Consider the following 24919-nt stretch of genomic DNA (forward strand, 5'->3'; position numbering starts at 1 on the left):
TAAAAGGCTATTTGATTCGATGTGGCAGGAGACTATATAGAAAAATAGTGTGTAAGTTGTTTCATTGTTTTCAATAAATAAAGTGTAGCTCATAAATTCCTGTTTATATTTGAACACCCCTTGTATATACTGTACTTTTTTTGTATTTTATACACTATTAATCCCGGGAGGAAAACATTTTTATATATATATCTTCGTGGATAATTTAGATAATAATAGATAGATAATAGTAGATTTTATCTAATAAATTTTCTATAATAATTTTGTTCCATTTGCCTTTATTCGCTGCGCCCAATTGAGGATGCCCTTTTGAAGCTCGCCTTTTTGTGCGCGCCCTTATTAAATAGAACCGCTTGAAGTAGGAGGAACCTTATCAAAATTGGATGACGTTAAGAGTGGAGACAGCTGGAGGTAGCAGAGTTAAAGATGTGAAGATTTGCACTGGGTGTGACAAGGATGGATAGGATTAAAAATGAAGACATTAGAGGGACAGCTCAAGTTGGATGGTTGGGAGACAAAGTCAGAGAGATGAGATGGCGTTGGTTTGGACAAGTACAGAGGAGAGATGAGGGAGAGAGATTGGGAGAAGGATGCGAAGGATAGAGCTGCCAGGGAAGAGGAAAAGAGGAAGGCCTAAGAGAAGGTTTATGGATGTGGTGAGAAAAGACATGCAGGTGATGGGTGTAACAGAACAAGATGCAGAGAACAGAAAGATATGGAAGAATATGTTCCGCTGTGGCAACACCTAAAAGGGAGCAGCTGAAAGAAGAAGAAGAAGAGTGGTGTCCAGAAGGGGTCAGTGCTGGGGACGCTGCTAATTTTAAGATCTATAAATGATTTGGATAGGAATAGAGGTAACAAGCTGGTTAAGTTTCCAGATGATACCAAGCTAGGTGAATTTAGGTGTGAATACACAAGGGGAGGTCTGAAAAATTAAACGTCCACCTTATGAAAAAGATTTAGGATTCGTAGCAGACTCAAAACTATCAACTGCCATTCAGTGTTCAGAAGCCATCAAGAAGGTTAACAGACTGTCCAGTTATATAGTGCCTTGATGTGTGGAACACAAGTCCAAGCAGGTTCGGCTCAAGCTTTATAACACACTGGTGAGGTCTCATTTGGAGTTAGGTGTACAGTTTTGGTCTCCAGGCTACAAAAAAAGACTTAACAGTGCTAGAAAAAGGGCTAAAGGGGATGAATTATAAGGATAGATTAAAACAACCGAGTCTTTACAGTTTAAACAAAAGAAGATTAAGATGAGACCTGATTGAAGTGTTTAAAATTAAGAGGGAATTAATAAATATTTGGATAGAGACAACTTTTTTCTAATTTTGGTTCTGTACATTACCACAATGAATTTTAAATGAAACAACTCTGATGCAGTTGAAGTGCAGACTTTCAGCTTTAATTCAGTGTGGTGAACAAAACGACAAAAATGTGAGGCAACTAAAGCATTTTTTGAACACAATCCCTTCATTTCAGGGGCTCAAAAGTAATTGGACAATTGACTCAAAGGCTATTTCATGGGCAGGTGTGGGCAAGTCCGTCGTTATGTCCTTATCAATTAAGCAGATAAAAGGCCTGGAGTTGATTTGAGGTGTGGTGCTTGCATGTGGAAGATTTTGCTGTGAACAGACAACATGCGGTCAAAGGAGCTCTCCATGCAGGTGAAAGAAGCCATCCTTAAGCTGTGAAAACAGAAAAAACCCATCTGAGAAATTGCTACAATATTACGAGTGGCAAAATCTACAGTTTGTTACATCCTGAGAAAGAAAGCAAGCACTGGTGAACTCAGCAATGCAAAAAGACCTGGATGTCCACGGAAGACAACAGTGGTGGATGATCGCAGAATCATTTCCATGGTGAAGAGAAACCCCTTCACAACAGCCAACCAAGTGAACAACACTCTCCAGGGGGTAGGCGTATCGATATCCAAGTCTACCATAAAGAGAAGACTGCATGAAAGTAAATCCAGAGGGTGCACTGCAAGGTGCAAGCCACTCATAAGCCTCAAGAATAGAAAGGCTAGATTGGACTTTACTAAAAAAACATCTAAAAAAGCCAGTACAGGTCTGGAAAAACATTCTTTGGACAGATGAAACCAAGATTAACCTCTACCAGAATGATGGCAAGAAAAAAGTATGGAGAAGGTGTGGAACAGCTCATTATCCAAAGCATAGCACATCATCTGTAAAACACGGTGGAGGCAGTGTGATGGCTTGGGCGTGCATGGCTGCCAGTGGCACTGGGACACTAGTGTTTACTGATGATGTGACACAGGACAGAAGCAGCCGAATGAATTCTGAGGTGTTCAGAGACATACTGTCTGCTCAAATCCAGCTAAATGCAGTCAAATTGATTAGGCGGCATTTCATGATACAGATGGACAATGACCCAAAACATACAGCCAAAGCAACCCAGGAGTTTATTAAAGCAAAGAAGTGGAAAATTCTTGAATGGCCAAGTCAGTCACCTGATCTTAACCCAATTGAGCAGGCATTTCACTTGTTGAAGACTAAACTTCAGACAGAAAGGCCCACAAACAAACAGCAACTGAAAGTAAAGGCCTGGCAGAGCATTAAAAAGGAGGAAACCCAACATCTGGTGATGTCCAGGAGTTCAAGACTTCAGGCTGTCATTGCCAGCAAAGGGTTTTCAACAAAGTATTAGAAATGAACATTTGATTTCCAGTTATTTAATTTGTCCAATTACTTTTGAGCCCCTGAAATGAAGGGATTGTGTTCAAAAAATGCTTTAGTTGCCTCACATTTTTATGCAATCGTTTTGTTCACCCCACTGAATTAAAGCTGAAAGTCTGCACTTCAACTGCATCCGAGTTGTTTCATTTCAAATTCATTATGGTAATGTACAGAACCAAAATTATACTACGTGACGTCTACTATCCGCTTTCGGGGTGATGATTGACCTCCAAGGTTATTCCTCTTTTTATTTTATTGTAGAATCAACTCTCAACAGCAGGGTGGCAGTGCGGCGCATGCGTACAAGCACCGTTCTCATCACTACCACCTTCGCCGTCACTTAATTCTTTACATTTATATAGCGCTTTTCTCACTGCTCAAAGCGCTCTCCACACAGGGAGGACCTGGGATGTGAACCCACAGTCTCCTTACTGAAAAGCAGCAGCACTACCACTTCCTCTACCTCTTCATATCGTAAATCATTCTTGAGGCAAATTGAAGACTTAAGTGCCAGCTTAAGTGAAAAATTAAGGAAAACATACTAAGAAATTGCAACACAAAAACGGACTTAACCGAAAAGATGCCGATGGAAGAAGAGAAGAAGCGGGCCGCTAGGATGGAGAAAACGAGCTGCTCATGAAGCAGCAAGCGCATCAACCTCTGAGCAAATGATAAACGTAAAGAGAAAGGGTATGAAAACTAGGAATGCTCAAGTCAAGTGTATTCACTGCACGCACCCTTACTGGTAATAATAATAAGTAGCATTTACAGAGCACCTTTCACAAACCGAAGGTCGCTTTACATATAGATGGGGGCAAAGAAAAAAAAAAAAAAAGAACACACAGAACACAAAAAATTTGTCGAAGAGAAAAGTTTTGACTTGAGACCTAAGATGGAGAAAGAGGAGCAATCTCCAAGAGACTGAGGAAGAGAGTTCTAGAGTTGAGGGGCCACAACACTGAAGGAGCTGCCTGCCAGGGTGGAGAGTCTGGTGTGTGGGACAGTCAGGAGATTAGTGCACGAGGACCGGAGAGAGCAACAAGGAGTGTATGGAGCGGAGTGAAGTAGAGAGGCACAAGGTTATGTAGGGTTTTGAAGGTGAGAAGCAGAATCTTGCATTTAATCCTTGATGGAAGCGGTAACCAGTGAAGCTGGGAGAGAAGAGGGGAGAGGTGAGCAGAATGCTTTGTGTGGGTAAGGACTCTGGCTGCAGAGTTCTGAATGTACGGTTGCGTCTGTGTAGATTTTGCAGGTAGGCTGATGAAGAGGGAATTACAGTAATTAATACGAGACATTATGAAACTAACGGCCGACCCCTTACCCAGCCGGCAGCTACATTTCCAAGACCTGTGCCCTGGATAAATAACTAAGGCTAATCTATAAATACCAAGCCGTACCTCTGACAAATAATTTTTTCCCAACAAACGGTTTAAACATAAAGCACAAAAAAAAAAAAGCAGGTACGTAAAAATAAGTGATTAAATAGAACACAACAAAACATTACTGCACATTCCCCACATAGAATAAATATATATGTATATCCCTCCACCAAAGCAGTAACGTGACACCACCATATATATATATATATATATATATATATATATATATATATATATATATATATACACACACAATAACAAACCCTCCCTTGTCCCAGTAACATACAATGAACACAAGACATGAATAACAATGAATGAATACAGAAAATGCCAATGAAAGTGAACTTGAGTCCGAGTATACAACTGTCCTGAATGCAGATGGACTGATCAACAGATAAGTGAGGTGTTTGTATTTCCCAGAAAAAATGGAGCAACCTCACTGTGAATCCTCGGCTTGTGGTGGATGATGTAGTCCAACCCCGGAGTCTCTGGTGATGATTTGAAGTAAGTCCGGCAGAATGAAAAAACAAACTGGATACAAAAGCGCAATGTGGAAAACAGCAGGTAAAGTTGGTGCATTGACGTGAAAATGTAATCTGTCTTTCTCCTCTCTCTCTCTCCTTGTTCTCTCTTGATTGATTGTAAAACAGGTGTTTTCCATCTTGGGGCTGCGGTCTCTTTCCATCATCCGTTCCTCCTGTATTTACGGGGACGACATTCACTAACGCACACAAACAGCAAACGGGACGACGGAAACAAAACAAACTCAGTACAAACATTGAACAACACTATTACTACTACGTAGCCCCGCTACAAAACAATGAAGCTAAATCTGAAAATCATTAAAGGACAGAAATGGACGGAGGTGAGCAATGTGACGGAGATGATTGAATGAAATTTTGGGCAGAGACCTAATGTGTAGCTCAAAGTTAAATGGTGAATCAAACAAAACACAAAGATTACTGACAACAGGAGCAGGTTTGACAAGTGGACCACCAATAGAAACAGAGAAGTTGGGTGCCTTAGAAAGTAGGGAGTTTGGGCCTACCAGTAACAGTTTTATTGGCATTAATGTTTGAGAAAGTGATTTTCCATCCGTAGCTTATGATCAGTGATGCAGTCAGTGGGTATCCTGGGAGGAGAGTCTGTACTAAGATATAACTGTATATCATCTGCATAACAGTGGAAGTTAAGCCCATGTCTGCAAATAATCTGACCCAAAGGAAGGATATAAAAGTAGAAAGAGGACCGAACCCTGAGGGAAAGCACGCGACACAGGTAAGGTGAAGGATTTTTAATGGCAGAGCTTCACAAAGTCTTGCGTATTAGAAAGATATGATGTGAATCATTGAAGGGCTAAGACAGAGATCCCTACAGTGAAGAGATGTGAGAGAAGGATTTCATGGTTAACAGTTTCAAATGCTGCACTTAAGTCAAGAAGGAGGAGAATATCAAGTGAACAGCAATCCACAGACTGGAGAAGATCATTAGCTACACGGAGAAGAGCCAAATATCATCCCCCCCCCCAATATTGGTTAAGTTATTTTTAAAAGCTTGCCCAGAAGTAAAAGCTGACATTCTGTACTTTCATCCAATATTCATATTTTCCACCTAGAATACACATTTCATTTATATATAACAAAAACACCCTTCTATTACCACAGTATCCCATTATTTAGGCTTCCACTATACCATCCATAGCAAAACACCATCCCGAGGCGCTACAAAATGACAGAGCCAAGCACAATTGTTTAAATATATTTTTAACAACTGAAGGACAGGAAGATTAAAGAACTTACTTAGAAATCATACAGCAAGTCTGCACGCGGACAACCCTGATATTAAAATAAATAAATAAAATACTTTAGAAACTAAACCACACTGACTGGAGACTCAAACAGTGGTCAGCTTTTGGTAAATATTTCTTCACATTGACAAGTGTACCTGCATGGAACAGAGATATTGAAATATTGTGCTTTAAAATGGCTCACCTGAGACCTTCAAAAACTGAGTAATAATTTAGAAAATTAAAGTGAGTAAAAGATAATGATATTGGGCTTAATAACCTATTCTTGCCAAAACTGTTTCTAACTTTTTAAAACAGAAAGCACAAAAAAAAAAAAAAAAAACAAGAATATGGTGAAATTAACTCATGGTATAAGGGATGGCATTGTCCTGAAATCCCATAATAAAACTGAACACATCTTTTTTTGCTAACTGTAGGTGTCACAAAACGTTACATAGATCAATGTTACATAGATCTTCTGTTGAGTGTCATAAAGAAGCCATCATTATGTCCAAGTGACTGTAAAGCCAAGTATACACTGGATAAGGAAGTGGATATGAAAAGAATACAAAAGGACAAAGGTCATATTTCCATAGTGATGCCAATATAAATACGTTTATTAATATCAGCTCCAGGCTTTCTATGACAGAACACTGCAAGGTAATTCTTGTATTAATAAGGTCCTCCAACAGCACTTGATGCAGTACAAAATGGACTTCACTCCAAATTGCATTGCACAGGGTCTGAGAGGGGACATTTTAACAGAAGGTTAAAGCTTAGCATTCAGTTGGGAACTACATTTGAAACAAGTGGTGGAGAACTCTGTTTCTTGGTGCAAAAGAAACTGCACACAACTAGACATCAGTAAAACTTCTTATTGACTTTAACCGCACCAAAGAGCCTCTACAGTATGTCTTGTCACTATTTAGGGAGCAGACGTCGAAGTGGTCCACTCCTACAAGTACCTGGGGGTCAACATCAATGACAGATCTCCTGTGGGCCAAGGGCAGTCCGAACTAGAAGGGCAGAGCAGACTGCATTGCTTTGATGTGAACAGAGACATCCTTCACATCTTCTACAACACTGTCATGGCCAGTGCAGTTATGGTGTGCTGGGCTGGGCACGTAACATCACCTCAAGAGAAGCCCACTGAATCAACAAGCTAATTAAAATGGCAGCCTCAGTTATGGGACACATTCTGGATCCCCTAGGTGGTCAGGGGTCCTCAATCATGGTCCTGGAGGGCCGCAGTGGCTGCAGGTTTTTGCTCCAACCCAGTTACTTGAGTAATAAGTGCTTCTTATTAAGCAACACTTCTGCTTCACTTTAGTTGTTTTGCTCGTTAAGATTTTGAACCCTTATTGCTTATTTTAGCCTTGAACAGCTGTATTCTTGGTTTTAATTGCTCCTAACTAGCAATAACATACAAATGACAAAAGAGACCAGTATTTCTCCATTTAGCTTGTTACCATTTATACCTGTGTGTATTTATCATGCACTATTGGGTTTAAATACTTGGAAGGAAAGTAAAGAGAAAAAAGTGAAGAACTGAGGATTGCTCATCCATTTTAGCCTTCAAATCATTTATATGATATCCTTAGAAAGGGGAATACAATCTAGGATATGAGAATTACCTGACATAGCAGAGTTAAAGCACTAACAAGCCATGAAACTAAATTATTGGCAAGAATTGCTTTCTAATTAAGCAATCGGGTTAGAACAAAAACCTGCAGCCACTGCGGCCCTCCAGGACTGTGATTGAGGACCCCTGCCCTAGGAGGTAGTAGCGGAGGAGGGAATTAAAACAAAACCATGTGCAATTCTGAACAACGCTGTACATCCTCTCCATGACACATTAACACTGAGGACTTTCAGTCAACAAATTATTCAGCAGATGTGTGTCAAGAAACGCGACTGCAGGATCCTTTATATCAGGGGTGGACAGAGTCACTCCTGGAGGGCCACAGTGGTTGCAGGTTTTTGTTCCAACCCAATTGCTTAATTAGAAAACAATTGTTGCCAACAATTTAATTTCATGGCTTTTTAAGTGCTTTAACTCTGTTATGTCAAGTCGTTTTCCTTTGTAAGGATATCATCCAAATTTGAAGGCTAAAATGGATGAGTAAATATCAGTCCTTCACTTTCCTTCCAAGTGTTTAATTAAACCAAACCATGCATGATAAATCCACACTGGTGTAAATAGAAACAAGCTAAACGGAGAACTGCTGGTTTCTTTTGTCATTTGCATCTTATTGCTAATAAGGAGCAATTAAAAAACGAGAATACGGCTGTTTAAGACTAAAATTAAAAAAAAAAGTTGATTTATTTCAGTAATTCCATTCAAAAAGTGAAACTTGTATATTAGATTCATTCATTACACACAGACTGATGTATTTCAAATGTTTATTTCTTTTAATGTTGATGATTATAACTGACAACTAATGAGCAGCTACTTCCGGGTGCTAGTGCTGGAAGGTCATCAACAAGCACCTGGAACACATCCAGGTGGACATAACAGAGGCCGCCTTCCTACAGTCAGAGAGCTAGAGTCAGGAGCGGGAGCAGGACAAAGCTCCAGTGAGGAGGAGAAGAAAGGCAGCCCACGGACAGGTGAAGCCCAAGTAAGGGTGTTTGGTGCGGGAAGCACTGTGAGTGTGCGGGACTTGTGTTTGGGGACACTTGTCTAATAAAGCGAGTGTTTTATGAAATGTTGGTGTCCGTTTGGTTGTGTCCAGGCTGAACATCTCACAAGAGATATATATAGATAGATATATAGCCTGTGGTGGGCTGGCGCCCTGCCCGGGGTTGTTTCCTGCCTTGCGCCCTGTGCTGGCTGGGATCGGCTCCAGCAGACCCCCATGACCCTGTAAGTTAGGATATAGTGGGGTGGGGATAGATAGATAGTTATTGTCCGAGAGACAAGCTCAGGGCCCATTTAATAACTATTATACCCCGCCCCAGATGGTGTTGCTGTTATTGAATATCATCTGCCCTCTGCAGAAAGGATGATTGCCAACTCCACATATCTCGGACATCACTTCAGACTTATGCCCTGCTAAACCCATCCCTTCCAGCTTACAGACGTCATAACTGGCTCTAACGTCATCTTGAGGCAGTCTGAGTAAGATTTTTTTTTTTTTTTTTGAGCATTGCAATCATTTTCTGTTTAGCCATAAAACATAAGGGGATCACTACAGTGCCCAAACTCTTTTTGACATTTCCTGTGTCTTCTTGCAATATAATCATAAAAACACATTTATCCATTTTTTTTTTTTAAATGTACTTAGAGCCAAAATTCTTCTTGGGCACAAAGTTCTATCTAATACAAGTAGAAATCACTCAATGACAGATTTTACAATACAGTACAACCAGTTGACGTGTACAATAGTATAGAATCAAATACAGCACATTAACTGATAACATTTTTATTATGTGCACAAATAAAGGCAAAATAAAACAAAAACAGGAAATTAAATCAAATAAACTTTAAGATTTCACTTGAAACTAAATACATTGGATCAAATGAAGTAATGATTGATACCCGAGTGGCTTAATGCCTCTGCCCATATCGACCTTCACAGATCCAGGAGTGAGTGAGTGAGTGTGTGTTTCATTTCTTTCTCTGGGTCTCATCAAGCATATCCTCCGATAGGGCAATCAATCCCATTTAAATTAAACAATTTATACAACAGTTACTTTTGTACAGAGGTCAAATGGTTTTTGAAAGATATGGTGAGAAGTTACTGAACCAAAAACCAAACCGGTCTGGAGCCTGTGACAAGGCAAACACACTGCAGCTTGTTTGAAGAAGATATGCACAGCAATAGCTTCCGAAAAAACTGACCTAGGTCACTACATTCAAGGCAAACACCTCAGAAACAGTTTGTTCTAAGATGTTCTGCCTTTGCTGGGATATAGTCATCCTGGAGCTCTCTACATGGCTCAAAATAACTTGGCAGATTTTTTTTTTTAAATTGGAATTTTAATACATTGGCGCACAGACAGACACCAGGCTAAAACCAACTTTATTTGGTGGTTTGAACCACACAGAATCAGACTCAACGCGACATAATACCGAATTTGTGACCCCATCAACAAAATTCAATTTACATGGAAGTAAAAAAAATAAAAAATAAAATTAAAGAGTTCTATTTGCTACACGATAAATGCTTCAGTAAATATCCAACATAGAGACATCTGTGTCAAGACGCATGACGCAGAAGGAAATTTCACAAATGCGCTCCTCTGTGCATGGCTGCCAGCTTGCCTGACGAGTAGGAGGAGGCAGCCTGTCCCAAAACAGAGTGGCACCATTCTCTAGAGTACAATCAAGCAGTCTCATTTAATTAAAAATGCTGGCATTTCCTTCATTTATGTCACGTCCTTAATCATCATGATGAATACTACAACAGCAAAACGGACTGAGGAACTACCCGTCTTTAACATGACTCCAGTTTAATAAAGGGTCTTGAGTCCCCAGTGGTGATTAATTAGAAATGTTCAGTTCGGGTTCATAAACATTTAAAACAAGTAATTATGGGTTGACATGAGTCCACCTGTGACTAAGAAAATCACCATAATCTACTTGGGGCCTTTCCAGGGTAAGAATGAAACCTTTCTGCCTCTATTATAGACAACCGCTTTCTTTGTTTTCAAGGAACTGTTCATTGTTACAAATCTTTTCAGTGATTTTTATCTCCCGAAGTTCACGGCCTTTACCCCTTATCCTATACACGTTTTTTTAAGCTTGAAAACTGCATTTTTTTTTTTTAAAAATTTTTAAACTTTAAGACTTTTGGGGTTGTCTTCTAATGAATAGAACCAGGAAGCAGGTCTGTTTTTAAATACAAGTAGTACCCATGCATATGTATTTCAGTTGTGATGTTAGGCAAAGATGGGCTGGCACAATCAGTTACCCTGCTGGGAGGCTCTCGTAAGGGATGGACAACTTTGGCAGATGAGCATCCCAGTGGGGATGGTGGGTGTTCCTTTTCCCAGCTGGGATAACATAGCAGAAGGACCAACCACCCCACCACAGTATACCAAGGTGGCAGCATCCCTGTATTGGTGCTTTTGTGTACACACCTGCTGGGACGGCAGTCCCAATGGGCAACCCTAATCCGTTTGAGTGTCAAGAGCAGGAGATTTTGGGAGAGGACTTCTCCGATTAAAGAAGGTTCTGCCCAACCTTGAAGTGCGTCCTCAATGTAATATTCTGCAACTGGAAGAACTCCTAGGTGTGGCATAAACGAATCTGCTCCACCTCATCCAGGCGGGTCTGAGTTAGGAGTGGAGTTGTAGGGAAAAGTTCACCGCAGAGGAACAATGAAGGAAGACAAAAAATTTACTATAATTATGCTTTTTGGAATATACAGTAAAGGAAAAAAGACTGTTGACTCTGTAGTTAGGATATAGCAGGTTGGATAATGGATGGATGGATGGATGGAAAAAGACCGTGAGAAGGTATTTTGATTAATACAAAAATAGATCACTTGAACCCAGGACTTGTGTCCGAGTGTTTTTTTCCCCAGGGTTTTCAGACTCCCCCAATACACTAGTGATGGGAACTCCGGCTCTTTTCAAAGCTTCGGCTCTTTTGGATCGGCTCCCTTTAAAGAGCCGGCTCTTACAGCTCCCAATTGGCTCTTCGTTTAGTATCACTTGGATGCTTATATTTTAGCCTAATTAAGCAATTATGAATGGTTTGTGTATAAGCAATTTCTTATTCATGGTTTTCAGACATTACGTATTTTTATGCATTTTTTCCACAGCAAACAAATTAAATAAAGGCCAAACTCAACAACAACAACACTATGACTCTTTGAATAAAAGTTTTTAGGCCAGGTTGGCATTCAGAAATGCCAGATGCCTCAGCTTAGATGGGCTGATGCAATTTCTCCTCTCCATGATTATTTGTCCTGTTTTTGACAAGACTCTTTCTGAGGGGACAGATATAGCGACAATGCAAAGTCTTCCTACCATTACCTTAACTAGGCGTGGGTAGACTGCAGCCTTGGCCTCCCACCAGCTCAGTGGGTCTTCAGCTCTTTGGATAAGGGGCTCCTCAAGATAGGACCTCAGCTCCAGCATAGCATCAGCTGTGGGATTTCTCCTTGCAGTGTCTCCTGTTGCTCTTTCGTCAAAGAGCCTCCACACAGCAGAAGCTTGTGGCTCCTGTGAACATGCCTCTGCTCCAATTTCTTCCTCTTGGACCTCTGATGGAGGAGCAGACAGGCTGCTGGGGTTGCATCTTGCTGCTGCTGCACTTATTCTTTGAAATGCCTCATCCACAGCTCTGTTGTCATTAAATGCTATCTTTTTTCCAGAGCAGTGGTTTCTGAAAGCACAGTGTTGTACTCCATCCTCAGATATATAGTTATGGAATAATTGTTTGGGACAAAGTTTTTCTGCTAGGGAGAACATACATGGGGCCTGTACAAAAGTTGTAAATCTTCTGACCTCCACAATGGAAAATGGTTGAAAGTCGCTAGCTATCATTTTGGCCAGCTCCTCATCGACACTTATTTGTTTGTTTGGCGTCATTTGTTTTGGAATAAATGTGCTTATTTTGGTTTGAACTGAAGACCGTGTTATACCTGCAGTTTTCGGTAAGACAGTGGATGCTGCAGCAGAAGTACTTGGCTCTTTTCCAGGGTCAGTGGATGGCAGGAGAGAGGGCACGCTCTCCTCCAGTTGCACGGATGGGTGGGTGGTTCTTATATGTCTGTGCAGGTTTGTTGTTGACCCTGCCCTAACGGATATTTTCATATTACAAATTCTGCACTTAGCTTTGCAGTCTCTAGTATCACTGAAATGCAGCCAGATGCTGCTTCTTTATCGGCTTTCACTCATTTCTTCACTCTTCTTTTTTTCTTCACGATGCGCTCGCATTTAAATCTGGCTCCTCGTCTGTTGCAGCGACAGGTACACAGAGCGACAGTGTCGCTCGGTGTACCTGGCCTGTACCAACACTCGCTGTCTTCGGAGCGTCTGCCCCCCTTCCTTCTTTCACATAATGGTACGATCCTAGTCCGTTGTGTTGTTTGTGAACGAGCCGGCATTATGAGCCAATGTTCTGTGTGTCCATATAAGTAAAGTCCCGCCCCTGCCGAATGGATTTTCATCAAAGCTGAGCAGGAGCCGCTGAAGCTTCGGCTCTGCTCGACGGGCATCGGCTCCTCTCGTTCGCTTCAAAGCATCGGCTCTTAGAGCCGGCTCGTTCGCGAATGACACATCACTACAATACACCACACAGAATAAAAAATTGACTTGTTACTCCAAACTCTATTTTCATAATAACAAAAGCAGTTATAAAAATGTAGATGGCAAGGATAAGTTTGAACTTTACAGCAGATCTACAAACTTGACAAACCAACCTACAGTAGATTGAAGGCAATGTCACATTATGCAACTTTTAGTTGTGGGGTGGAAAATATATGACTTCACAACTGCAGTTGCTGATCTGATCGTCGGACCACATCAATCTGAACATCTGAATTAAAAATTAGTGACCATGTTCCAACCTTCCAACAGGTGTGCTTCCATCTTTCTCGAACAGCCAGTAGTGTACCACCTGACGGATCCAGTGGTCAACAGGTCCGGCAACTTCAGTCACAATCTCTACCCTTCACAACCCCCCCCCCCATCCAACATTCTATCGTAGTGCGCAAAACACGATCTATATCAAACAGAATAGCTGATCTTCCGCCTGTGAGGTCCGAAACACCCATGTTGCTGCCACTACCATGGAGCAGTGGCAGATGTTCACCAGACACAGTGCTTGGAGTTCTGCCTGAAGCATTCCGTTTTTATCTCATCGGACTGGAGAAACTTTTTTCCCCACAGGAGCTCAAAAATCTCTTAAACAGTCTAACTCGAGACTGGCTTCTATCTAGTCACTCTACCATAAACCCCTAAATGATGGAGTACTAAGATGGGAGGACATGTCAGAAGGACGACCATCTCTGCAGAGAAATTCTGAACCTCTATTAGACCGACCATTGAGTCACCTCCCTGACCAAGGCCCTTCTTGCCTGTATACCCAACTTTAGGAAGAGTCTTAGTGCTTCCAAACTTCTGCTCTTTCACAATTCTTGATGCCACTGTGCTCCTGGGAACACTCAACGCTTGAGAAGTCCTTTCCTCCCCTTGCCCTGATCTATGCCTCACCACAATTCCATCACAGACGTTTGCAGAGTTTTCCTTGAACTGCATGGTTTGTTTTTTTTTTTTTGTCCCGATATGCAGTGTGAATTGTAGGACATCCTATATACGCTGTGTCACACACATGCACATGGGAGGCAGCTGAAGGGCTCACAAAGGAATAATTCCATGCCAGACCAGGGGGTGGCAGGGTGCACTAATCCTCCCTCTTTCTCATCAGCAGACCAACCATGGGAAATTTCACCTGGACTCGAGGACGTCACTTCCGGTTCTGGTCCCGATGACATCACCTTCTCTGCCGGCTTTAAAACCGCCATCTTTGCCTGTTATGATTGATGTATTGTTGGACTGCAGTCTGTTGAGACCTGTTCTATGGAACCAACCTTTCAATTGTGGCAGCCTAATTCAAGTACACGGGCGGCTGCCCCTAAACCTCTTCCTGTCTGTGTCTGTCCAATCTTTTTACAACTGGTACATATGTGCCTATTTACAAACGATAGCCAATCAATTCAATTTGTCACAAGCTGACTCCAATCAAGTTCTAGAAACATCAAGGAGAATTAAAGCCAATAAGATGCACCTGAGCACAGGGTCCAAGTACTTTAATGAATGAAAAATTTTAATTTTTGATTTTTAACAAATTTGCAAACCTTTCTGTAAACATGTTTCCACTTTATCATTATGGGTTACTGAGTACAGACCGATGGGCAAAAATAGCAAATTTATCTTTTAATATTAAAGTGAAGGGGTCTGAATAGTTTCTGAATCCACTGTTTGTGCATTTCTATATATACTGTATACACAAAGACTAGGGCTAATAGTTTACTGAAGTGCCATATTCTGGAAAATACTTGATACAACTAGCACGGAGTAAAACGTTCATGCCGTAGATCAATTCGTCTTTGCTAGTGACTGAACGTGGCTTTCATTGATGGTCACAGGAAAACAACTTTATAGGAAATGGTAGACTTTTGAATTGAAACAATAGTGGGAATAATAGGAATTTGAGCTTTAATCAGATTTGAATGTCATGCTTTGATCTGTAATCTTATATTATTACAAATTTTTGGAGGGTTTAGATCAAAAGTAATATACACCAATTCCTGGTTCACTTTAAACTCATTGTACAGAATATTGACACGTATAGCCTGCACATTCGTGAGGCCCATGCAATGAATTAAATGTTTTAAACACTTTACAGAAAAAACAGGTTGAGGAAAAAAAAAATAAACTTCTCACAAACTATGTATAATGTCCATCTCCTCTACGTTCTATTGGTAGGGGACCATTTTATTGAGCTGCGCAACCATTTAATCTGACCAAGACATGCTGTTGTTCCTGGCTTGTACCCAGGGCTTGAAGTGGGCCAGTATTTCCTCACTCTTTCTACTTTGTGAACATCGCAATCTGAACCCCCAAGTGGATGCAATATTATTTCATGTGTATTACTACCAAGGGACTTGTCAACCACCCCACTGATCGAAATTTATGTACTTTATATAAGACCAAAGGAGGGGAACTTTCATCCTTCCACTGCGCCCTTCACTTACATAAAGAAGCAGCCACATTTCTCTGCACAATTACTTCTCAGTGCTCAGCAAAAAATAAAAAGATGTCATGCCTAAGAATAGCACAAATATCAAATAAAAAAAAGTCAACTAATTTTCCTTTTTCTGTAACGTCAATAGATTTCAATCAAATCAGTCAAAACATTTTTGAAATTTTGGGGTATTTTGTTTTTCTGGTGTAGTGGTTGATACGTGAAAATGTCCTCTCTTATCAGATGCCTATTGGCCAACATGTAAAATCCTGCCAAATTTCATCTTTTTAACTAAATGGGAAACAGTTGGGGTTGTTGATGAATGAGCAAGTCAGTCAAATTTGCATTATATATATGAAGGAAGTTCAAAAAGTTTCCGCAATTTTATATTTTCGTTGGAAACAGTAAAGGCAGGAGGAGTAATTGGTCGTGTTTGAGAGTGTCATGCGACTATGTAGAAAAGTGATAGATAGATAGATAGATAATACAGACTGTAACAATCTTGCAGTCCTGTATGTATATTAACATATAGTTGACGCTCAGTAACCACAAGGGGTGCCAGAGAGCCCCAGACAACAATACAGTCCACAATAGAAGATATAATTACAATAAAGAGTTTTTTTTCCAATGAACACCTCTCCAACAAATAGCCACAATCTTATATATAAAGCAGACTGGAACAATGTCGCAGTCTTGTATGTATGTTAGCATCCTGATGACACTCGGAACGTTTCTGGTATGCGCCGTAAAAGCAACCGACAGTTTTGTCAGGAAAAATTCGTAGTAGATAGATAGATAGGAAAGGCACTATATAATAGATAGATAGATAGATAGATAGATAGATAGATAGATAGATAGATAGATAGATAGATAGATAGATACTTTATTAATCCCAATGGGAAATTCACAAGTAGTAGTATTTGTAGTAAATAAATAAGTAAATAGTAGTATTTGTTTGTCGTTTAATATTTGTTTTTGTTAGCTATATTTTCATTTTGCATTATTTTTATTGTAACAATGTTGTAGTGGAAACAGAATTAAATCAACCTAATAATATTAATTTGATTGACTTTTTTTTCATCATCAAAAATTCTGCATGTACACCACAAAACCTAAAATTAATCTGTAAAGATGCGTGTTTTTTTTTTTTTTAATTATATTTGTTTCAAACAATTAAAAAAAAAATATATATATATTTATTTCCTCCCGGGCAACGTGGGGTATTTCAACTAGTGTGTTTATATATATATTATTTAAAAAAATAATAAAATAAAAAACTTGGGACGAGACATGATCTTTTGAAGAGAGACACTTTCATGTCCCGCGAGACAGGCAAGTCACATCATACTTACAACCTTTAGAAGCAAGTCCCATGATACACATGCAGAGAAGGTTAGAGATAATGGAAGTAGGAAAATTCAAAAGTCTCAAAAAGAGTAAAGATCACATTAGTGCAAACAAACGGAAAATATTACTCAGTGAAATAACGGCGAAAAGAGATTGAATAGTGTTTGAGGATGTCTGGGGGGAGAAGAGAGACAAGGTAGTGACTTTAAAACATTCGCAGCGCCACATGAAATGGAGATCACATGGCACGGAAGCAACAGCAATCCAGCAGATGATCGAGCAAAGAGGAGGTATCACCGTTAAAGAGGGGGTTTTGGAGGAGCGACCGAGTCTCCTTTGGGCCTGTTCAGCCCCCCTCTTCACAACAGCACGTAGTGATTGCAGGGAATTTGGGGAGTGTGAAGCCCCCTAGTATGTCTGTGTGTGTGTATATATATATTATATATATATAGCGGATTGCTGCTGAAATAGGCTTGGTTTCCAGTCCATCCATCCATTATCCAACCCGCTATATCCTAACTATATCCTAACTGGAGCCAATCCCAGCCAACACAGGGCGCCAGACCACCGCAGGGCACACACACTAGGGACAATTTGGGATCGCCAATGCACCTAACCTGCATGTCTTTGGACTGTGGGAGGAAACCAGAGTACCCGTAGTAAACCCACGGAGACACGGGGAGAACGTGCAAACTCCACGCAGGGAGGACCCAGGAAGCGAACCCGGGTCTCCTGTGAGGCAGCAGCACTACCCACTGCGCCACCGTGCCACCCTCGGTTTCCAGTACGATTCCAAATTGGATTAAGCAGGCTTGTCCAGATTATTAATAATTACACCAATAAAAATAACACTGAGTCACACTCTAAATGATAACTTGAGCAATAAATTGTAAATGGAAACGTACTCTTTAAAGCAATTCAAGCTCCACATCATACTGGAGCTCCAAAACACAACCCACCCCAACAGAAGTAAGCATTGTACAGTAATATACAACAGTTGTTCCCGAACTCCGCTGTCAAGACCCCCTGTGGCTGCAGGTTTTTGTTCCACTCACCTTCCATTTTGTATTGGACCTCCAGCCTAATGTAGTGGGCCGCTATTTCCTGGTTTCTGTGTTTTGGGGTCAATGTAGAAATTGCACAATTAAGTTTAGTGCATTTTAATTAAAACACACTAAGCAATTATATGGGATTTTTTTTTTTTTTTTTAAACATTTTCATTCTGCTTTGCCAGGTGTTCTGATTATTTAACTCATTATTAAGTAACTAGTGGGTCTGACGCTTAAGTGTCTAGTTGCAGCCTTTCATCATTCCATATTTGTTTGCTCTACTTGTTTTTAATTGTAAATATTTGGATATACAAACAACACGGAAAAAGGACAAATTAATAGGAAATACAACAAAAGTGAAATAAGCACTTAAAGCTACAGTAAAAATAGAAATATTTCCAATGGTCTTAAAAAAACGTACAAATCATACTTCTGAGCTTTTCTAAATGCAAAATAAGAAAAGAGAGATGAAGACCAGCTAATTAAAGGAGATCAAGTATTAACATTCTCAATTATTATCATCGATTGTGATTGTGGGTGGAACAAAAACCTGCAGCCAAACTGGGTCCCCAGGTCAAAGTTTGGAAACCAGCGATGCATAACAGAGCTAGGGCCTAAGTACACGTAACACGTGTGTATGTGTCATTCCTGTAAGTCATAACCCATTGCTACCACTGCTGAGTGACCTAGATGTATGCCACCCACATCCAGGCCACTGTTTTGCTGATTCAGCCTTCTTCCACCTCTGTTTACCAGTATGTCAAGTCTACCCACCTTTGCCAATGACAGCAGACCCAACTCACTCCCATCTCTGCTGACATCAGCCATTTCTACCTTAACTAAATCTCTTTGAGATGCAACTAATTTCTGGCATTTTCTGAGCTCCAAGAAACAAACCCAATCTCACCTGTCAGAGCTTGAAGGTTCCCCCCACTTAAACAATACCAGCTAATCACACGTGTGCCCGAGATAAGCCACTTTTTACCTTTGTTAGGGCAGAAAGATGAAGCCCACTTCTGCTTGGGGCTGCCGTTCGGCACTCATACTGTGCCCACATCTGGCAAAGTTAGCAGACACATCACTTCCCTCCCACACACACCTCTGCCAAACCTGTGAGTTGTACCACTCTCTGTCTGTCGGTGTGGCCAGAAACCAGTAAAGCCATTCTAGAGTACAGAGGGCTGGATGTCAAGCAAGATACCTTTTTCTGTATCTTACAATTGAAGCGTGATTTAAAAATGAAAGGTGTCATAAGCAAAATGTTGCTTAAACTTTTTAAAATAATGAAATGGTTACTAAAAACAGATTTTATGACTGATGTGACCAACACATCTTATCACGCCCTCCTGGATGTACGCGTTGCCTCGCGATTCACACCCGGACGTTTTTGTGACCATTTCACGCCGTCCCACACAACCGTCGAGTCTTTTTTCAAAATCTCAACAGCTCGTAAACTTCTTAATGGAAAACAACAGACTAAGAGCAGCCAAAAAGCAAAGCAACTGGAATGACGGGGAAGACTCGAAGCCGAGCAGCTCAAGAAGAGCGCCGCGACCGCTCGGTACTCTGCCTGCCCCACTGGGCTCACCTGCCCGCCCCATCCTTCGCTACTCACCACAGCTCCGGCACCACCGCTTTAGCGTCTGGTTCACAGCACCGCATTGGATGTCAAATCTTCTGTATGAAGACGAAAGGCAAACGAATACGAAAGACCAGCAGAGGGCAAAAAACAAATGAGAGTGAACTGGGTGTTTCGCCACGTCTGACTAGCCGCCCCGAGGGCTCCGCTGGAAAGTTTCTCTCGCCTATGTGTGAGCGTCTGCTGTACGCACATGCCTACTCGCCAGGCTTGTCATTTTGGAACAGGAACCAAAGGGCGAAGTTTTACGGAGAGCGGAACTGACGTCGCCTGGGCGGGACCGCGGGAAAGACGCGTGACTGGGGAGCTCTGATTGCTGCGCGCGCACACGACAGCAAGGTTTCGCCAGAACAGATTGAAGTGCTCGCTGACGTTAAGGAAGGTCCGACGTTTAATGTTTAATACTTTTTTGGTTGTCTTTTAAGGTATTTCCTTATATGTAATAGAAACACCATGAACTAAGTGGAGATTCTGCGGGCTCTTTGTAAATTGCTTTAAAGAGATTGTTCACTGAATACTTGACAGGTTGAAAGTCTACTCCCGGATATTCCGGCTTTTAAACGTCCGTTTTCTTGTTTTGCACTGTTTTCCTAGAATTTGAAAAAGAAAACAAACAAATTTGTGTTTAATTATGTTAAACTACCTGGTCAGGGTGCTTCCCGGACTTCTGATATCTACAGTAGAACATCGGCATTTGATGAAACGCGCAAATGAAACATTAACTTCTCTTTCTTCTTCCTCCTCTTCACCTTCTATATGGGGTCGATGTACTTGATCAGCCTTCTTCATACTTCTCGGTCCCGCACCCTCTCCTCAGTCAGACTCTTTTCCTTTAGATCTTCTTTTATTTTATTTATCTACCTCCACTTTGGCCTCCCTTGGGTTCACGTCTCCTTTACTTCCATTCCCATCACTCTTTTGGCAAATCTTCATTGTCTGTCTACATCATTTATCCATACCACTTCAACCTCCTTTCCTGTCCTTTCTTAGATTTCTCACCCACTTTTTTTAAAGCTTACATTATAAAGTTGTCCAAATCAGGTTTCTTCCACCTTAAAAATGTTGGGAAATTAAGGCGCTTTCTAAATAAGCGGGATTCTGAGAAATTAATTCCTGCATTTATTTCTTGTAGGATGGACTACTGCAATGTGGTGTTCACTGGATGTTCAAACTGTTCTTTAGACAGCCTCCAGTTAATCCAAAATGCTGCTACAAGATTTATTACAAGAATAAGAAAATACGAACACGTAACTCCAGTTCTTAAATCCTTACACTGGCTCCCAGTTAAGTTTAGGGCAGATTTCAAAATTCTCCTTTCAACATATAAAGCATTAAATGGCCGAGGTCTTACTTACCTGAACTTATAATGACATAGAAATCAGAACATACGTTAATATCTAAAGATGCCAGTCTTCTTATGATTCCAAGGATTAATAAAATAACAGTGGGAGGTCGAGCTTTTAGTTACAAGGGGGCCCCTAAACTGTGGAGTGGTCTGCCTGCTACTATAAGAGATGCCCCTTCGGTCTCAGCTTTCAAATCCCAGCTGAAGACTCACTACTTCAGTTTAGCACACCCTGACTAGAGCTGCTGATTAACTGCATACTGAACTAAAACATAAGTAATATCCATCCATTTTCCAACCCGCTGAATCTGAACACAGGGTCACGGGGGTCTGCTGGAGCCAATCCCAGCCAACACAGGGCACAAGGCAGGAACCAATCCCGGGCAGGGTGCCAACCCACCGCAGGACACACACAAACACACCAAGCACACACTAGGGCCAATTTAGAATCGCCAATCCACCTAACCAGCATGTCTTTGGACTGTGGGAGGAAACCCACGCAGACACGGAGAGAACATGCAAACTCCACGCAGGGAGGACCTGGGAAGCAAACCAAGGTCCTCAGGTCTCCCAACTGCGAGGCAGCAGCGCTACCCACTGTGCCACCGTGCCGCCCCATAAGTAATATCCATCCAGTGTCCAACCCGCTGAATCCGAACACAGGGTCACGGGGGTCTGCTGGAGCCAATCCCAGCCAATACAGGGTACAAGGCAGGAACCAATCCCGGGCAGGGTGCCAACCCACCGCAGGACACACACAAACACACCCACACACCAAGCACACACTAGGGCCAATTTAGAATCACCAATCCACCTAACCAGCATGTCTTTGGATGGAAACCGGAGGGCCCAGAGGAAACCCACGCAGAAACGTGGAGAACATGCAAACTCCACGAGGCAGCAGCACTACCCACTGTGCCAGTAATATGATAGTTAGAATTTGTTACTAACCCTCACCTATTCTGTTTCTCTTCTCTGCACTCAAATGTGGCACTTGATGCCACGGCCCACCTGCCAAGTTGTTTTGACTGCCTAAGGTAAAGTCATTTGTGATGGAGGATCACAGGAATCGTTGGGTAGAGGGGTCCTTTCATCGGATTTGCTGGCCCAGCACTGACTCAGCTGTGGAATGGCCAATAGGGGGAGGCAGCTTGGCGGCCGAGGTCTCCAGGACTCTGAACAAATCCAAATCCTATTATGTGATATCATCTACTGTTGAATTCTGCTCTGTACTTGTGATATTTCTATTGTACTATTATATTTTATTGAGGATGACTTGTGTTCTGTTCTGTGTTGTATTGACCCCCCTTTTTTTTTTTTGACGCCCACTGCATGGCCAACGTACTTAGAAAGGGGTCTCTCTTTGAATTGCCTTTCCTGAGGTTTCTTCCATTTTTTTCCCTACAAGGGTTTTTTTTGGGGGAGTTTTTTCTCGTCTTCTTAGAAAGTCAAGGCTGGGGGGCTGTCAAGAGGCAGGGTCTGTTAAAGACCATCGCAGCACTTCTTGTTTGATTTTGAGCTAAACAGAAATACTGTAAATGGTATTGTATTGTATAGGGAAAGCATTGGAGTCCTCCAAAAATTCCATTTCAAGATTTTGATGAATCTCGACGTTTTAGAATTCCCTGGGTCCGAAAATACCATTTTTGGAATTAAGTCTATATGTGTGTGTGTGTAAACATGATAACTTGAGTATGCTTTCACATAGGTTTTGCATACAAGTATTAGGTACAAATCGTAGATTTCTATACTTTTGGGCTATTTCCGCTAACCAGAAGTGGTAGTTTACCTTTTAATCATGCAGCTGCAGAGTCCAATTTATTCAACTTTACTTTTATAATAATTCTTCAATATATTACTAATTTGATTTGATTTGTTGTTGACGGTTCGTTAATGTACATAATATAAAAATACAATCATTGTCTTGTGGTTTACTCCTCAAGTATCCTTTCCCATAACTGACTATAAGAGAAAGTCGAGGGGAGACCACTCCTGATTTTTTGTAACTCCGCACACCCATCCCCTTATTTTCATTTCTGCCACATTCAGCTTCATCTCCTGCTGTGCTCCCTTTACTGCCCACATCTCAAGTCCACACATCATTGGTGGTCTCAAAAGCCTTACCTTTAACCTTCGCTTTAATTCTTCGATTACACAACACTCCTGATTCTTTCTTCTAATTGTTCCATCCACACTGCACTCTGTGGTTTACTTCTGCATCAAATTCTCCATCTCTGCCTACCAATGATCTTAGATTTTTAAACATATCCACTCTTTTCAGTAGCTCTCCCAGCATGCTAACTTTTCAGTCCTGATCATCATTAAACCTCATATATTCCGTCTTCTTCTTATTTATCTTCAACCCTCTAACATGCAAAGCCCTTCTCCATTCTTCAAGATTTTTCTCCACATATTCAAATTAATCCAATGTTATTTATTTCCCAATTTCATATACTGTACCATGTTGTTCTTCTGTACTAAGTGCACACGTGTCTTATTGCAATATGTCTAATCAATTAATCTAATGCTTTCAATATTTTTGGTTTTCCCGTCTGCTGTGTAAATGTATTAATGTTTTCATGTGCCCACTTTGGATCAAGCAACATTGTGCCGATCATGGAACAAGCGTGGAGTTTCTATGTTAAAGGCTGCTACCCTGAGTGACTGTTCTTGAGCCTTATTTATAGTCGTAGCAAATGCAGGTCACCCTGGATATTGCAGTCGCTTTAAATCGAAAGGCACGTCAGTGTGTTTTAACGCATGGAATGAGCATATCTTTGCCTTTAGCACTGCCAGTTAAAATCGTCGCTTCTATCATGTTTGGCATAAGTTCATCAACACATGGCCTTGTTCCATGGCACAGTTTTGGTGGGTCAGTCTTAGGTGACAGCATTATCAGTCATCCAGTTTTTAAAAGGAACCTGCGTGGTGGCATTCCATCTGGTTCCAAAGAATTTAGGAACTCAATGGGATAAAATACAGCTTGCTCCCAATCTGTGACACTATCAATAGATTTGTATGTTGTGGCGGAGCCGAAGCATTACAGACAGATTGATCAATGGCCTGAATGTCACCTAAATCCATATGTTAACAATCAAAGGTTAAGTGAAGCTTAGAATGTGTTGTAAGCAATGGTGTAAAGGGGGTGGAATACGGAAAAGACCCTGACAGACAAGTAAAACACGTTTTAACATTATTGTGGGGGGTGGTGTAAATGGAAAAACACCTGCATTTCAATGAAACAGGGGTCAAATAAAAAAAAAGAAAAGGTAACAATCCCCAATGCACTCCCTACATTCATCATGCCATGTCCGCCATGTTGAATTCTGAACAAACAATTTTAGATTTGTATTTTGATTAGATTAGAAAAATGTTATTAATCCCATGAGAAAAATCAGATGCATACAACAGCAGAAACATAAAAATCAAGGAGACAGACTGGCAGGACAGATAATACAATCAATCAATCAGTCAATCAATCTATCTATCTATCTATCTATCTATTATACGGTGCCTTTCACATCTATCTATCTATCTATCTATCTATCTATCTATCTATCTATCTATCTATCTATCTATCTATCTATCTATCTATCATATAGTGACTTTCATCTATCTATCTATCTATCTATCTATCTATCTATCTATCTATTATACGGTGCCTTTCACATCTATCTATCTATCTATCTATCTATCTATCTATCTATCTATCTATCTATCTATCTATTATACGGTGCCTTTCACATCTATCTATCTATCTATCTATCTATCTATCTATCTATCTATCTATCTATCTATCTATCTATCTATCTATCTATCTATCTATCACTAAATAAATAAATGCGTATTGTGCAGAACTTTCTTAACGAATGCAGCGAGTAGATCAGGTGGAAGCATTGAATTGCCTGATAGAAGCAGCAGAAAAGACCCCCGAGGCACTTCTTAGCTCACTGTGGTGCAATGATCCTATGG

General features: G+C 40.9%; 1 protein-coding gene across 1 annotated transcript in view; it reads right to left on the bottom strand.

Annotated features, from left to right (window-relative positions):
* LOC114647371 (location of vulva defective 1-like) overlaps window positions 1-19841 on the bottom strand; it is a 131633-nt gene extending 111792 nt beyond the window's left edge. The window contains exon 1 of the mRNA XM_051923478.1: window positions 19579-19841. The gene's annotated coding sequence lies outside the window, so the exon portion shown is untranslated. The remainder of the gene's footprint in view (window positions 1-19578) is intronic.
* Window positions 19842-24919: the final 5078 nt, after the last annotated feature.

The sequence above is a fragment of the Erpetoichthys calabaricus genome, chromosome 2 (assembly GCF_900747795.2).
Source record: "Erpetoichthys calabaricus chromosome 2, fErpCal1.3, whole genome shotgun sequence".
In the NCBI taxonomy this organism is placed as follows: domain Eukaryota; kingdom Metazoa; phylum Chordata; class Cladistia; order Polypteriformes; family Polypteridae; genus Erpetoichthys; species Erpetoichthys calabaricus.